This window comes from Rattus norvegicus, chromosome Y, assembly GCF_036323735.1.
Source record: "Rattus norvegicus strain BN/NHsdMcwi chromosome Y, GRCr8, whole genome shotgun sequence".
NCBI lineage: Eukaryota > Metazoa > Chordata > Mammalia > Rodentia > Muridae > Rattus > Rattus norvegicus.
Window position 1 is genome coordinate 10,223,828 of NC_086040.1, and position 16,472 is coordinate 10,240,299.

At 41.0% G+C, this 16,472-nt stretch overlaps 1 long non-coding RNA gene across 1 annotated transcript; it reads right to left on the reverse strand.

The window, feature by feature from the left end:
* Positions 1-991: 991 nt before the first annotated feature.
* On the reverse strand, positions 992-6,786 carry LOC120099584 (uncharacterized). Its single transcript, XR_005498713.2, has 3 exons — positions 6,653-6,786; positions 5,032-5,120; positions 992-1,184 (listed from the first exon to the last, which is right to left on the reverse strand). It is a non-coding gene; the product is annotated as an uncharacterized LOC120099584 (long non-coding RNA).
* Positions 6,787-16,472: the final 9,686 nt, after the last annotated feature.

A 16,472-nucleotide genomic window follows, 5' to 3' on the forward strand; every position in this document is an offset into this window, starting at 1 on the left:
TGTACACGAAGAAAGATCATCATTAGTGAGAAAGATAATTGCTGCAGTTCTTCAATAATAATTTCCTTTGGTAAGTGGATTTTTATCCACTGTGTTTCAGGATTGATCTAAATATTGTCATTTCCATCAGTAGATATAGAAGACACCATGATTTAAATAAATGAAATACACTGCTACACTACAATCCCATTAAAGTAAAACAATATCTGCCAGCTCCAGGAATATTTCCAAGCAATTCAAATTGACATTCTTTTTTTTTTCTTATTTTGGAGCTGGGGACAGAACTCAGGGTCTTGTGCATGCTAGGCAATCGCTCTACCAATGAGCTAAATCCCTAACCCCTCCAATTGACATTCTATCGCAATTTATTTTTAGATTAACCGCAGTATACAAAATACTCCCATTCTTACAGTAATATCTTCAGAGTTAAATTCACATTAATTCAAAATTTCTCTCTAGATATAGAGTCTTATTAATTAATCTATTATTCATTTGGAAGGAAGAAAAGAGAATATGGATTGTGTTGGGTAGCAGGCCACAATCAGAAGCATCAACCCCTTTATGGTAATCTAATAGATATGAATTTCATTTCTTCCAAGAATGTTTAAACAAGATTCTCTCCTTTTAGAATTCCAGTCTCTTGATTTCTTTTTGATTATCACAGATCCCATAATGATTGGGTTAAAAAATGTTCACTATGGCATGATAACAAACTTAGTCTTAGAAATTCTCTGTTGGTTGCTATCTCGGAATAAGGAAGTTTGAAAAAGATAAAGTAACTTGACTCCATAGAGATGTCATACTTCTCTAATTAGCCAGAGTTTCTCTTGCTTTTATGAAATACCATGACCAAGGAGAAAAAAAAGCAAGTTGGGGAAGAATGAGTTTATTATAGTTTACATTTTCTTTTTTAAAATTTTATTTAATATAAATTTACAGTCCAGATTTCATCACTCTCAAAGCTCATACTCTGACTGTTCTACATCCCATACCTACACCCCACATGGCCATCTGAATGAAGCTGTCTCCCACTCCACCCCCAGTCTACCAGACTTCTCCACTCCCTGGGAACTCAAGTGTCTTGAGTGTTAAGTGCATCTTCTCTGTTCGTGTCCAGACTGAGCACTCCAGTCTTAGGGGCTTCATATTAGCTGGTGCATGCTGCTGCATTGGTGACTCAGTGTCTGAAAAAACGGTGGGGTACAGCTTAGTTAACACTGCTTGTCCTCCTACAGGGTTACCCCCTCCTCAGCTTCTACCAGCTTTTTGCCAATTCAAACACAGTGTTTGGCAGCTTCTGTTAATTGGTTGAATGTAAATGTCTGCATCTGACTCTTTCAGCTGCTCGTTGGGTCTTTCAGAAGACAGTCATATCTAGTCCATTTAGTGAACACGAAAAGGCATGAGTAATACTATAAGGAATTGGAGTCCTCTACTTAATGTGGTTCCCAGTTATGGCGTGTCACTGGAATATTTTTTCCTTAGGTTCTTCTCTGGTTTTGTGCCTTAAGTTCTTTTTTTTTTTTTGGTTCTTTTTTTCGGAGCTGGGGACCGAACCCAGGGCCTTGCGCTTCCTAGGTAAGCGCTCTACCGCTGAGCTAAATCCCCAGCCCCAAGTTCTTTCAGACGGAAAAAAAATGGGTCAGAGTTTTGATTTGTGGTTGGCAGCCATATCCCTCACAAGATGTTCTCTCTTTATCCTGGAGACAGACTACAAGTTCCTTCTACCCGCACTGAGTCCTATTAGTTTCCTACCCCTCAGGTCTCTGGAATATTCTAGAGTGTCCCCCCTCAACTCCAACCTGTTAGCTACTGAGGTTGCCTGTTTACATTCATTCTGCTGGCACTCAGGGCTTCAATCCTGCTCCCCATCAATATCTGAACATGTTCCCCTCTTCAGCTCACTGTCTCCTTTCTCATTCAGGTCCCTCACTCTCCCCTGTGTGGTTCCAATTTTCTACCTCAACAGTGGGATTGAAACACCCTCACTTTGGCTGTTCACCTTGTTAAACTTTTATTTTTCCTTTCTTTAAAACTGGATATGTTTTGTTTACATTTCAAATACCATTCACTTTCACAGTTTTCCAGTCATAAGTCTCCTATCCCTTCCTCTTCCAGTTCTTCTATAATGATGTTCCCCCTCATTAACCACAACCATTTCCGCCCACCCCTCGTCGTTCCCCTACACTGGGGTCCCAGCTTTGGTGCGTCAAAGACATCCTGCTCCCACTGATGCCCAAAGAGGCTATCGTCTGATACATATGCAGTTGGAGCCATGTGTCTGCCATGTGTACCCTTTGGATGGTGGTTTACTCCCTGGGAGCTCTTGTTTGATATTGTTATTCTTATGAGGTTTCAAGTTCCTTTATCTCCTTCAATCGTTTCTCTTATTCCTCCAACTTGAACCCTGTTCTCAAGTCAATGGTTGGATGCTTGCATTCACCTCTCTATTTGACAGGCTCTGGCTGTGCCTCTCAGAAGACAGCAATATCTGATTCCTGTCAGCATGCATTTCTTAGCTTCATTGATCTTACCTTGTTTTGGTGGAGATATATATACATTATATATATATATGTAGCTATAGTCTGGATCCCCAGATGGAGCTGGCTCCTGATGGTCATTCATATACTCTCTGTTCCAAACTTTTCTCCATATGCCCTCATATTAATATTTCCCCCTTTTAATATGGACTTAAACACCTGCACATTGATTATCCTTTTTCTTCAGCTTAATGTGGTCTGTGAATTGTATCTTGGGTACTTAGAGCTTTTGGGATAATATCCACTTATCAGTGAGTGTATACCACGAATTTTATCTGTGATTGTGTTACCTCATTCATGATGATATTTCTACTTCCATCCATTTGCCTATAAGAACAACAATACCTACCAACTGGAGCTCTCAGTGTGTAAACCACCATAAAAAGAAAACACATGAACACATCCATGGCTCCATCCTCATAGGAAGCAGAGGATGGTTATTGTTGGGAATCAATGGTAGGAGAAGTCTTTAGTCCTGCCAAGGCTTGGCCCACTATGGTAGGGAAATGTTAGGGAAGGAGGGCAGGAAGGGTGAGAGGATGAGTGGAGCAAAAACCTTATAGAAACAAGAGGAGGGGCACGGGATAGGGCATTCAGGGAACAGGAAAACATTTGAAAGGCAATAAATTGTTCAGTAAAAAAATTGTTTCTGGGAAAAGGAAAGATTGTTTTCTTGTTAGTAAAAAAAATTACTTTACTTGTTATCATGTTTATATCTGTATCACATATTTGTGAATATGTGCTATGAGTAGGTGACAATGGATCCATAGTCACTGGGACCCCTGGAGCTAGATTTAGAGGCAATATTGTGTCCAAGACAAGGGTGTTGGGAATCCATCTTGGATCACCTGGAAACGTAAAGTATGCTCTGAAACACCAAGTATTTCCAGCACTCAAAGATTATTAGTTGTTTACATCGGTGTAAATATCTGTTAGGCCAATCACAATACAAACAAAAACCAATTTTGAAGAGTACTTGAGCAGCATAAATTAAACAGGGTGTTTGATTTTTAATAAAAAAAATTCTCAAAAGGGGAAAACATTAATTGCAGAGCTTAACAATGAATTCTCAGTTGAGTAATGTTTAATGACCTAGAAGCACATAAATAAATGTTCACCATCCGTAGTCATCAGGGAAACTAATATCAAAACTATCTTGAGATTCCACCTTACAAAAACCAGAGTGGCTATGAAAAAAAAAAAAGAACTCTCATGATTTCAGATGCTGTTGAGGATGTGGAGAAGGAACGTTCCTCAATTGTTGGTGGGTAGCTGGTAGCACTACTCTGAAAATCACTCCGGTGTTTCCTCAGAAAATTGGAAATAATTCTACCTGAGGACACGACTATATCACAACTGGCCTTATATCTAAAAGATGCTCCAAAATACAAGAAGGACAAATGTTCCACTATGCTTATAACAGCCTTATTTATAAGAGCCAGAAGCTGGAGAGAACACAAAAGTCTCTTAACAAAGAATGGATACAGAAAATATGATACATTTACCACAATGATCTACTACTCAGCTATTATTTTGAGGATGATCTTGTCTGGCAACAATGGAAGGAGAGGTCCTTGACCTAGTGATTGCTTGCTTCCCCAGTGTAGGGAATTTTCAGGGCATTGAGGTGGGTGTGTGTGGGTGTAACAAGATCATATTCATAGATGCTGGGGGATGGGGTAAGGAAAATGGTAGAGGGTGAACCAGGAAAAGGCATAATATTTGAAACATAAATATATAATTTATTCAATTAAAAAAGTTTAAGAATTGAAAACAATTGACAACTGTAATATATTTTCTTTCCTTTTTAAATGTTTTTTGATATGCTCTTTTTTACACTTCAAATGTTATTCCCATTTCCAGCTTCCTACCCATAAGCCCCCTATCCCATCCTCCTTTTGTGAGGGTGTTCGCTCCAACCCCAACCCTTCTTCCTCCCCACCCTGATATTCCCCAATGCCTAGTCTTTTCAGGACCAAGAGCTTTTTTCTCATTGGTGCAAAACAAGGCTATCCTCTCAATATTTATCTGCACCTGGAGTCATGGTCTGTCCATGTCTACTCTATATGTAATGTTCAATATTTTTATTATTTATTTAGTTTTACACTCCAGTTTTTATTCCTGTCCTGGTCTACTCCCTGACATTTCCACATCCCATACTTCCCCCCCACCTAATGGTTAGACACATCTTTTCTAACTGAAAGCAGAACCAGGAGTCCTCTCCTATATGTGTGCTGGAGGGATCATCTCAGCTGGTAAATGCTGCCTGGTTAGTGAGCCAGTTTCTGAGATGTATCAAGGGTCTAGCTGGGCCTCCTAGAGGGTTGCCCTCCTCCTCACCTTCCTCCACCTTTTCCCAAATTTAACCAGAAGACTCAGCAACTTCTGTTCATTGGTTGGGTACACATATGTGCATCTGGTTCTTACACCTGTTTGTTGGTTGTTTTGGGGGAGGTAGTCATGATAGTTCCTTTTTTTGAACGTCCCTTACCATCAGTAATTGTGTCTGGTGCTGGTGCCTCTATCTGAGCTGGATCCAATTTTTGATTTCTGTTCCTCAGGCTCTTCTTCATTTCCATCCTTGCATTTCGTTCAGACATGAAGAATCATGGGTCAGAGCTTTGTTTGTAGGATAACAACCCCATCCCTCACTTGATGACCTGTCTTTCTGCTGGAGAAATGTTCAATAAGTTCCCTCTCGCCACTGTAGGGCATTTCATCTATTCATGCCTCATTAAGTCCTGAGGATATTTCACTTCCAAGTTATCCAGTACACTCTATAGAATCCTCCTAAGCGCCTCCCTCATCGGGTCACCTGTTTCTCTTCTTTCTGCTGGCCCTCAGGTCTTCAGTCCTTTTTTTTCCACCAATAGAATATCATGTTCCCTCTCCCAAAACCTCCTTCCTTTATCGCTTCTTCTGGTTTCTTTCTTCTCCCTCCAAATTGGGATTGAAATGTTTCCATTTGGACCCTATGCCTTGAAGAACTTTTTGAGTTCTGTGTCCTGTGTCTTGAGTATTCTTTATTATTATTGGCTAATATCAACATATTACTGAGAATATACGATGATTTTTCATTTGGTTATGAATTACCACAGACAAAGTGATTTTTTTTATCACAAATGGATAATTACATCCATTTGCCTACAAAGCTCAAGAAGACATTTTTTAAAAAAATATTAGATAATTTTCTTACTTACATTTCAAATTTAATTCCCCTTCCCAGATTCATGTCCATAATCCCCCATCCATTCACCTCCCAGTCCCACATATGGATATTGCCCCAACACATTCTGTTTACTACCCCCCAAATTACTCTGCACTGGGTTCAAACCTTGCCAGGACCAAAGATGTCTCTTTCCACTGGTGCCCCAACAAGGCTATTCTTTTCAACATATACAATTGGAGCCCAGGGTCAGTCCTTGTATATTCATTCAGTAATCGGTTAGTCCCTGAATCTGGTAGATTGTCATATTTGATCTTCTGGAGATGCAAACTCCTTCAACTCTTTCCATGCTTCCTCTAATTCCCCCAGAAGGTCCATTTCTCTGGTTACTGTTTTCCTGCTAGCATTTACCTCAGTATTGGACATGCTCTGAGATTTATATCTGGTCCCTTCCACTATGCATTTTAGATTAATCAATCCTACCGGGATTGGTATATATATATATATATATATATATATTAGAGCCTGACCCATATGTGACATATATATATATATATATATATATATATATATATATGTATATATATATATATATAATTCTATAGTCATTTTGTGCTTTGCTTTACTGAAAATGGAATTGGAAACTGAATTTTGAGTACACATAGAGGAATATTAATAAAGTTTCTTATCAAGTCATGTACAATGAGAAAGTGAAATACAATATTCATTCAATTAAGGTCTGTAGGCAAAATACTGGCCTTTGGGAAATAAAGAAAACCTGGGATTTTGAACTGTATGTCACAGTAATGAACCTGGGAATAAAATATTATCTAGAAGAATCTCCTCCACTCTATGTTGCTAAATCTTTTCTAACCATGCTAAATAAGCACCTAACTTTGTCCATTCACAGCAAGTAAGCCCTAACGAAACACAAAGAAGTCTTTACCTTTAGAGAGATGTAGTATGTAAAGGTTTCCACTGTTAAACAGGAGACACTCCTGAAAATGTCACCCTCAAATGTGGTCAATGTAAGGAAAGCTGTTTAGAAGCTAGGCCATGGCGATTCTCAGTGACATCATGATTAGTCCTCCCTGAAATATCTCTTGTACCCTGGAGAGACTGAGCTTCTTCTATGATGTCACAAGGGTTGTCCTGACTGCAACTGCCTCTCAGATATTCCTTCAGAACCTCTAGGGTTTACTAATTGGCCTGTAATGCATTGTATAAAGCCATTTGGGAGGGAGAACACAGAGGATGAAGTGAACCGACATGGGTAGTAGGAAGTTGGCCTTCTGTCTTGGTATAAAAAAGGAAGAAATACGTGGTCAATGGGAAAGTGCCTTGAGTCTAGGGTAGGGGTTGAGTAGGGTCACTGAGGAGATAGCCTTGATCTGACCCTTCCACATATGGGAATCAGGTGCTGGAAGACTCTCAGAAGCATCAATGATTTCCCTGCCCGTTATTTTTCTTGGAAGTCAGTTAGTTTATATAATTCATTTCTTTATCCCAAAAGCCAGGTGTTGGGAAGGGCACTTATTTTTCCTGAGAGCTCATAGCTTTTATCATTTTACCAAGAAGGAAAAGGTAATAAGGAAGAAAGGTAATCAAGCATTGTGCCCTCAACACAGAGTAAACTCCTCCATGCATTGAATTCTAATAATGTAGTTTGTGTCTGGCACTGATATCTGGGAGGGACAAGAGCTTCTAGATGAGATTTCATCATATCAGTCTTTCCACTAGTATTACTCTGACTAACATTCCCTGACAGTGACCCCTTAAAATTCAATAGTCAATAGTTGTGATTAGCTGGCAGATTTCTTTTATTTCTTTCATTTTTTAAATATTTTTAACAAATTTTATTGCTTTTTAATTGGATATTTCTAAATTATTAATTTATTTCCTTTCCCATTTTCCTGACTATAAGATCCCTTACTGGTCCACTTACCCTTCTCCTATAAACCCCATGGACTTTCACTTGAACTGGGAGTCAAACCTGGGCAGGACCAAGTGTTCTCTTTCCATTCTTGCCCAACAAGGCCATCCTCTGCTACATATGCAGTTGGAGCCATAGCTCTGTTCATGTACATTCTTTGAATATTGGTCTCCTACCAGAAAGTTCTGTTTCATTGGCATTGTTGTTCTTATGGGTTTGAAAGCACCTTCACCTCTTCTAATCCTTTCTCAAATCTACCAACAAGAAGTCTGTTTTCAGTTCACTGGTTTGCCACTAGGTTTGATGTTGTGGTTTGCCCTGAAGTTATCTGTATTTATGCTAATTCCACTGCCCCAAGGTCAGCTGCAAAGTCCTGTATACAGAACTCAGGTAACTTCCCCAGAACCACCTCCCCTTTGAATTTTAAAGTATATGTGAGTGGCAGGAACACTATAGAAGGAGGGTTACCATGTAAGGAGAAGGAAGAATGAGCAGGAGAGATGTTTGAAGAAAGAGGAGAAGACTAGAGGAAAAAAGAGAGAAAGGAAGATGACAGAGTGAGAAGCCATGGTAAGTGAATTTAAGATTCTGCTCTGTATACTTACATGTCGTTATTAATGTTCCTAAGGGATGAATAGTACCTGGTTTGTATGTTTAATTGGGCAATATATCTAATACACTGGATAAAAGATTATTGTGTTGTGTGTTTTTTACTGTGAGGGTTTGAGTATAGGAAAGTGTGTGGCGGCATGAACATTGTGCAGCCGAAGAATGAGAAGGTGTTTCTGCCAAGATATCTAGCAGAGAATTTCAGACACTTCGTTGCCATGGTTAGATTATATGTAATCTCCTTTGTTTGGATCTTTCCAATACTTGGATAGGTACAATTTTCACATAGATTCTCTGCAACTAAGTCAAGAATGTAGGATCCACAAAGGACAATGACAAATAGACTCCCTCCTGTTCTTATGAACATGTTGAATTTGAGGTTTACCTGGACCTCAATCCACTCCTCTCCCTGTCCGACATCTTGTATCTTATTATTCCTGAAGAATGAATCAGGGTAAAACATCCACAACACTCAAGTCTGGCCACGGGAACACAGTAATATAGATAATGCAAAACTGGTATCATATGGGACTAGAGAACCATTGAATTACATAGATCATGTTGTACTTTGCTTTCCTGATATTTGGTAATTATGGGATAAAATAAGGATTGGGGATTTTATCATTTCAAGTAGGTACACCATATTTACACTGTTATACTCATTCTGTAGATGGGCCACATTTGTTGCTAAAATCATTGCAGAAAATGGATTTGGAAAACAGAATTTTTGTGTACACATTCAGCAATATTTATAAAGTCCCATACCGATGAACGCACAATAAGAAGGTGAAATACAATATTCATTCAATAGAAGATCTGTAGGGAAAATACTGGCCTTTGTAAAACAGAGAAAACCTACATAATTGAATTGTATTTCATGAAGTGTACCTGGGAATAAAATTATTATCCAGGAGAATTTCCTCCACACCATGTTACAAGATCTTTACTACCCATTCCAAGCCCTTCAATAACTTTCTCCATTCAGAACATGTAACCACTACTGAAGCAAAGAGAATCCTCTAGCTTTAGAGATATGGAGTACATAAAGGTTCCCACTGTGTCACAGGAGACATAACTGGATAGGGCACCCTCAAATCTGGTCAATGTAAGGAAAGCTGTTAAGCAGGGAGCCCATGGCAGTTCTCAGTTACATCAATATTAGTCCCTGCCTGAAAAAATCTATGTAACCTCGAGAGCATTATCTTCTTCTGTGATGTCACATGTGTTGTCATGACTGTATCTGCCTCTCAGGATTTCCTTCAATACATCTAGGGTTCAGTAACTGGCATCTAATTCAGAGTAAACAGCCATTTGGGAGTGAGAACAAAGAGTATGAAGAGATCAGAAATGGGGAGAAGAAAGCTGCCTTTCTATCTTTGTTTAAAAATAGGTAGATAAATGTGTGCTCGGAAAGCTCAGTGACTCCTTGGTAGGGGTGGAGTGGTATTAATGAACAGATAGCATTTATTTGAGCCTTCCACATATGGGAATCAGGAGCTGGGGTCCTCTCAGAAGCATCTGGACTTCTCTGTTCTTCTGGTTTCTGGAAGTGAGAGAGTTTATACGATTCATTTATTTATTCCAAAAGCCAAGTGATGGGAAAGGAACTGTTGTTTTCCTGACAGCACATGGCCTTTACTCTTTTTGAGCAGAAGAAAAAGGACCTAAGGAAGAAAATAAGGACAAGTATTGTGTCCCTAGCTCAGAGCAAAGTCCTCCATGCTTTAGTTATCTATTGTGCAGTATGTGTCTGACACTGATATCTGGGAGAAAGAAGTGCTTCTATTTGAGACTTCACCATCTCAGTATTTCCATTATTATATCTCTGATTACCGTTCCCTGATAGTGTCCCTTTAGATTTCTGAGTCAACAGCTGTATTTAGCCAGCAGTTTTCTTTCCATTTTTTACTTGACTTTTTATTTGTTACAAATTAAATGTTTTTTTAAACAAATAAATTTCTATATTTACATTTAAAATATTCTTTCCTTTAAGAAGTGCCTCCCATAAGATTCCTAACTGGTCCTTCTCCAATTCATCCATAAACCACCTTATTGTCCCTTCACATTTCCTTTAACTGCGAATCTAACCAAGGGAGGACCAAGGCCTTCTACTTCCATTGGTGCCCAAAAGGCGATCCTCTGCTACATATGGAGTTGTATGCATAGGTCTGTCCAAGTACAGTCATTGAATATTGGTTTAGTACCAGAAAACTCTGGTTCATTGGCATTGTTGATATTATGGGGTTTTAAGATCCTTCAGCTCTTCTTTTACTTTCTAAGAATCTGAGCACAAGAGGTCCTTTTTAGGTCACTGGTTTGCAACTAGCATTTACTTCTTTCTTGACATGCTCTAGCTGTGTCTCTCAGGACATATCTATATCTGTTTCCTGGCCGAATTCACTTCTTAGCTTCATCATTCTCATCTATTTTTGTGGCTGCTACACACACACTTTTGGTGCCTCCTACAAATGTTGCTTAGGTGGATAGGCGGCATTTTAATATGGATTCTGCTCAACTAGTTAAAGAATGTAGGATTTGCAAATGACAATGTCAAATAGACTCCCACCCATACTTATTGAGGTATTTAAGTTGAGGTTTCACTGTTCCTCAAGCCTTTCTTCTCCCTGCCCATCCTCCTGTCTCTTCTATTTGGCCTTAAGAAAGAATCATGGGAACACACCATAAACCATCAAGTCGGGCCATGGGAACACAGGAAGATAGATATTGTGGTACAGATATCAAATGTGACTAGAAAACCAAAATGTGTAGTTCATTTGGTCCTTTGCTTTATTGATGTCTGGTAATCTTTGGATAAATTAAGGATTTGAGAGTTTATCATTTGAAGTAGGTACACAGTATTTACACTGTTTACTCACTCTATACCTGCGCCTCTTTTTTGCCAAAATCATATCAGAAAATGGAATTGGAGAACAGAAATTTTGAGTACACATTCAGGAATATTTATAAAGTCCCCTATCAAGGAATGTACAATAAGAAATTGAAACATCCGGCGGATCACAGACCGCAGCAGCTCTCTGCTCCCAAACCCCGTGGGAGAGAGACCTCACCGCCTGATCAGGTGGGCACTCCTGAGGCTGCAGAGCGGAGGAGACCACCAACACTGCCCACCCCTGCCCACATCCCTGGCCCAAGAGGAAACTGTATAAGGCCTCTGGGTTCCCGTAGGGGAGGGCCCGGGAGCGGCAGGACCCCTGCGCCTGAGACACTGCCGGAACCTGAAGAAAACAGACCGGATAAACAGTTCTCTGCACCCAAATCCCGTGGGAGGGAGAGCTGAACCTTCAGAGAGGCGAACACGCCTGGGAAACCAGAAGAGACTGCACTCTGTGCACATCCAGGCGCCAAAAGAAAACACCAAACGCCATCTGGAACCCTGGTGCACGGAGGCTCCCGGAAAGAGCGGCGCAGATCTTCCTGGTTGCTGCCACAGCGGAGAGGACTTAGGCAGTACCCCACAAGCAAACTTGAGCCTTGGAACTGCAGGTAGGACCAACTTTTCCCCTGCAAGAAACCTGCCTGGTGAACTCAGGACACACAGAGGCAAAATTCCTCAAAGGCCGGGCACTTCCTGTGTTTACTGGAAGTCCCACACCGGCGGATCCCAGACCGCAGCAGCTCTCTGCTCCCAAACCCCGTGGGAGAGAGACCCCACCGCCTGATCAGGTGGGCACTCCTGAGGCTGCAGAGCGGAGGAGACCACCAACACTGCCCACCCCTGCCCACATCCCTGGCCCAAGAGGAAACTGTATAAGGCCTCTGGGTTCCCGTAGGGGAGGGCCCGGGAGCGGCAGGACCCCTGCGCCTGAGACACTGCCAGAACCTGAAGAAAACAGACCGGATAAACAGTTCTCTGCACCCAAATCCCGTGGGAGGGAGAGCTGAACCTTCAGAGAGGCGAACACGCCTGGGAAACCAGAAGAGACTGCACTCTGTGCACATCCAGGCGCCAAAAGAAAACACCAAACGCCATCTGGAACCCTGGTGCACGGAGGCTCCCGGAAAGAGCGGCGCAGATCTTCCTGGTTGCTGCCACAGCGGAGAGGACTTAGGCAGTACCCCACAAGCAAACTTGAGCCTTGGAACTGCAGGTAGGACCAACTTTTCCCCTGCAAGAAACCTGCCTGGTGAACTCAGGACACACAGAGGCAAAATTCCTCAAAGGCCGGGCACTTCCTGTGTTTACTGGAAGTCCCACACCGGCGGATCCCAGACCGCAGCAGCTCTCTGCTCCCAAACCCCGTGGGAGAGAGACCCCACCGCCTGATCAGGTGGGCACTCCTGAGGCTGCAGAGCGGAGGAGACCACCAACACTGCCCACCCCTGCCCACATCCCTGGCCCAAGAGGAAACTGTATAAGGCCTCTGGGCTCCCGTGGGGGAGGGCCCGGGAGCGGCAGGACCCCTGCGCCTGAGACACTGCCGGAACCTGAAGGAAACAGACCGGATAAACAGTTCTCTGCACCCAAATCTTGTGGGAGGGAGAGCTGAACCTTCAGAGAGGCGAACACACCTGGGAAACCAGAAGAGACTGCACTCTGTGCACATCCAGGCGCCAGAGGAAAACACCAAATGCCATCTGGAACCCTGGTGCACGGAGGCTCCCGGAAAGAGCGGCGCAGATCTTCCTGGTTGCTGCCACAGCGGAGAGGACTTAGGCAGTACCCCACAAGCAAACTTGAGCCTTGGAACCACAGGTAGGACCAATTTTTCCCCTGCAAGAAACCTGCCTGGTGAACTCAAGACACAGGACCACAGGAACAGCTGAAGACCTGTAGAGAGGAAAAACTACACGCCCGAAAGCAGAACACTCTGTCCCCATAACTGGCTGAAAGAAAACAGGAAAACAGGTCTAAAGCACTCCTGATACACAGGTTATAGGACAGTCTAGCCACTGTCAGAAATAGCAGAACAAAGTAACACTAGAGATAATCTGATGGTGAGAGGCAAGCACAGGAACCCAAGCAAAAGAAACCAAGACTACATGGCATCATCGGAGCCCAATTCTCCCACCAAAGCAAACACAGAATATCCAAACACACCAGAAAAGCAAGACCTAGTTTCAAAATCATATTTGATCATGATGCTGGAGGACTTCAAGAAAGACATAAAGAACTCCCTTAGAGAACAAGTAGAAGCCTACAGAGCGGAATCGCAAAAATCCCTGAAAGAATTCCAGGAAAACACAATCAAACAGTTGAAGGAATTAAAAATGGAAATAGAAGCAATCAAGAAAGAACACATGGAAACAACCCTGGACATAGAAAATCAAAAGAAAAGACAAGGAGCTGTAGATACAAGCTTCACCAACAGAATTCAAGAGATGGAAGAGAGAATCTCGGGAGCAGAAGATTCCATAGAAATCATAGACTCAACTGTCAAAGATAATGTAAAGCGGAAAAAGCTACTAGTCCAAAACATACAGGAAATCCAGGACTCAATGAGAAGATCAAACCTAAGGATAATAGGTATAGAAGAGAGTGAAGACTCCCAGCTCAAAGGACCAGTAAATATCTTCAACAAAATCATAGAAGAAAACTTCCCTAACCTAAAAAAAGAGATACCCATAGGCATACAAGAAGCCTACAGAACTCCAAATAGATTGGACCGGAAAAGAAACACCTCCCGTCACATAATTGTCAAAACACCAAACGCACAAAATAAAGAAAGAATATTAAAAGCAGTAAGGGAAAAAGGTCAAGTAACATATAAAGGCAGACCTTTAAGAATCACACCAGACTTTTCGCCAGAAACTATGAAGGCCAGAAGATCCTGGACAGATGTCATACAGACCCTAAGAGAACACAAATGCCAGCCCAGGTTACTGTATCCTGCAAAACTCTCAATTAACATAGATGGAGAAACCAAGATATTCCATGACAAAACCAAATTTACACAATATCTTTCTACAAGTCCAGCACTACAAAGGATAATAAAGGGTAAAGCCCAACATAAGGAGGCAAGCTATACCCTAGAAGCAAGATACTAATCATCTTGGCAACAAAACAAAGAGAATGAAAGCACACAAACATAACCTCACTTCCAAATATGAATATAACGGGAAGCAATAATCACTATTCCTTAATATCTCTCAATATCAATTGCCTCAACTCCCCAATAAAAAGACGTAGATTAACAAACTGGATACACAATGAGGACCCTGCATTCTGCTGCCTACAGGAAACACACCTCAGAGACAAAGACAGACATTACCTTAGAGTGAAAGGCTGGAAAACAATTTTCCAAGCAAATGGTCAGAAGAAGCAAGCTGGAGTAGCCATTCTAATATCAAATAAAATCAATTTTCAACTAAAAGTCATCAAAAAAGATAAGGAAGGACACTTCATATTCATCGAAGGAAAAATCCACCAAGATGAAGTCTCAATCCTAAATATCTATGCCCCAAATACAAGGGCACCTACATATGTAAAAGAAACCTTACTAAAGCTCAAAACACACATTGGACCTCACACAATAATAGTGGGAGATTTCAACACCCCACTCTCATCAATGGACAGATCATGGAAACAGAAATTAAAGAGAGATGTAGACAGACTAAGAGAAGTAATGAGCCAAATGGACCTAACGGATATTTATAGAACATTCTATCCTAAAGCAAAAGGATATACCTTCTTTTCAGCTCCTCATGGTACTTACTCCAAAATTGACCATATAATTGGTCAAAAAACGGGCCTCAACAGGTACAGAAAGATAGAAATAATCCCATGCGTGCTATCGGACCACCACGGCCTAAAACTGGTCTTCAATAACAATAAGGGAAGAATGCCCAAATATACGTGGAAATTGAACAATGCTCTACTCAATGATAACCTGGTCAAGGAAGAAAAAAAGAAAGAAATTAAACACTTTTTAAAATTTAATGAAAATGAAGGTACAACATACCCAAACTTATGGGACACAATGAAAGCTGTGCTAAGAGGAAAACTCATAGCGCTGAGTGCCTGCAGAAAGAAACAGGAAAGAGCATATGTCAGCAGCTTGACAGCACACCTAAAAGCTCTAGAACAAAAAGAAGCAAATACACCCAGGAGGAGTAGAAGGCAGGAAATAATCAAACTCAGAGCTGAAATCAACGAAGTAGAAACAAAAAGGACCATAGAAAGAATCAACAGAACCAAAAGTTGGTTCTTTGAGAAAATCAACAAGATAGATAAACCCTTAGCCAGAATAATGAGAGGACCCAGAGAGTGTGCCCAAATTAACAAAATCAGAAATGAAAAGGGAGACATAACTACAGATTCAGAGGAAATTCAAAAAATCATCAGATCTTACTATAAAATCCTATATTCAACAAAACTTGAAAATCTTCAGGAAATGGACAATTTCCTAGACAGATACCAGGTATCGAAGTTAAATCAGGAACAGATAAACCAGTTAAACAACCCCATAACTCCTAAGGAAATAGAAGCAGTCATTAAAGGTCTCCCAACCAAAAAGAGCCCAGGTCCAGACGGGTTTAGTGCAGAATTCTATCAAACCTTCATAGAAGACCTTATACCAATATTATCCAAACTATTCCACAAAATTGAAGCAGATGGAGCCCTACCGAATTCCTTCTATGAAGCCACAATTACTCTTATACCTAAACCACACAAAGACCCAACAAAGAATGAGAACTTCAGACCAATTTCCCTTATGAATATCGATGCAAAAATACTCAATAAAATTCTGGCAAACCGAATTCAAGAGCACATCAAAACAATCATCCACCATGATCAAGTAGGCTTCATCCCAGGCATGCAGGGATGGTTTAATATAAGGAAAACCATCAACGTGATCCATCATATAAACAAACTGAAAGAACAGAACCACATGATCATTTCATTAGATGCTGAGAAAGCATTTGACAAAATTCAACACCCCTTCATGATAAAAGTCCTGGAAAGAATAGGTATTCAAGGCCCATACCTAAACATAGTAAAAGCCATATACAGCAAACCAGTTGCTAACATTAAACTAAATGTAGAGAAACTTGAAGCAATCCCACTAAAATCAGGGACTAGACAAGGCTGCCCACTCTCTCCCTACTTATTCAATATAGTTCTTGAAGTTCTAGCCAGAGCAATCAGACAACAAAAGGAGATCAAGGGGATACAGATCGAAAAAGAAGAGGTCAAAATATCACTATTTGCAGAAGACATGATAGTATATTTAAGTGATCCCAAAAGTTCCACCAGAGAACTACT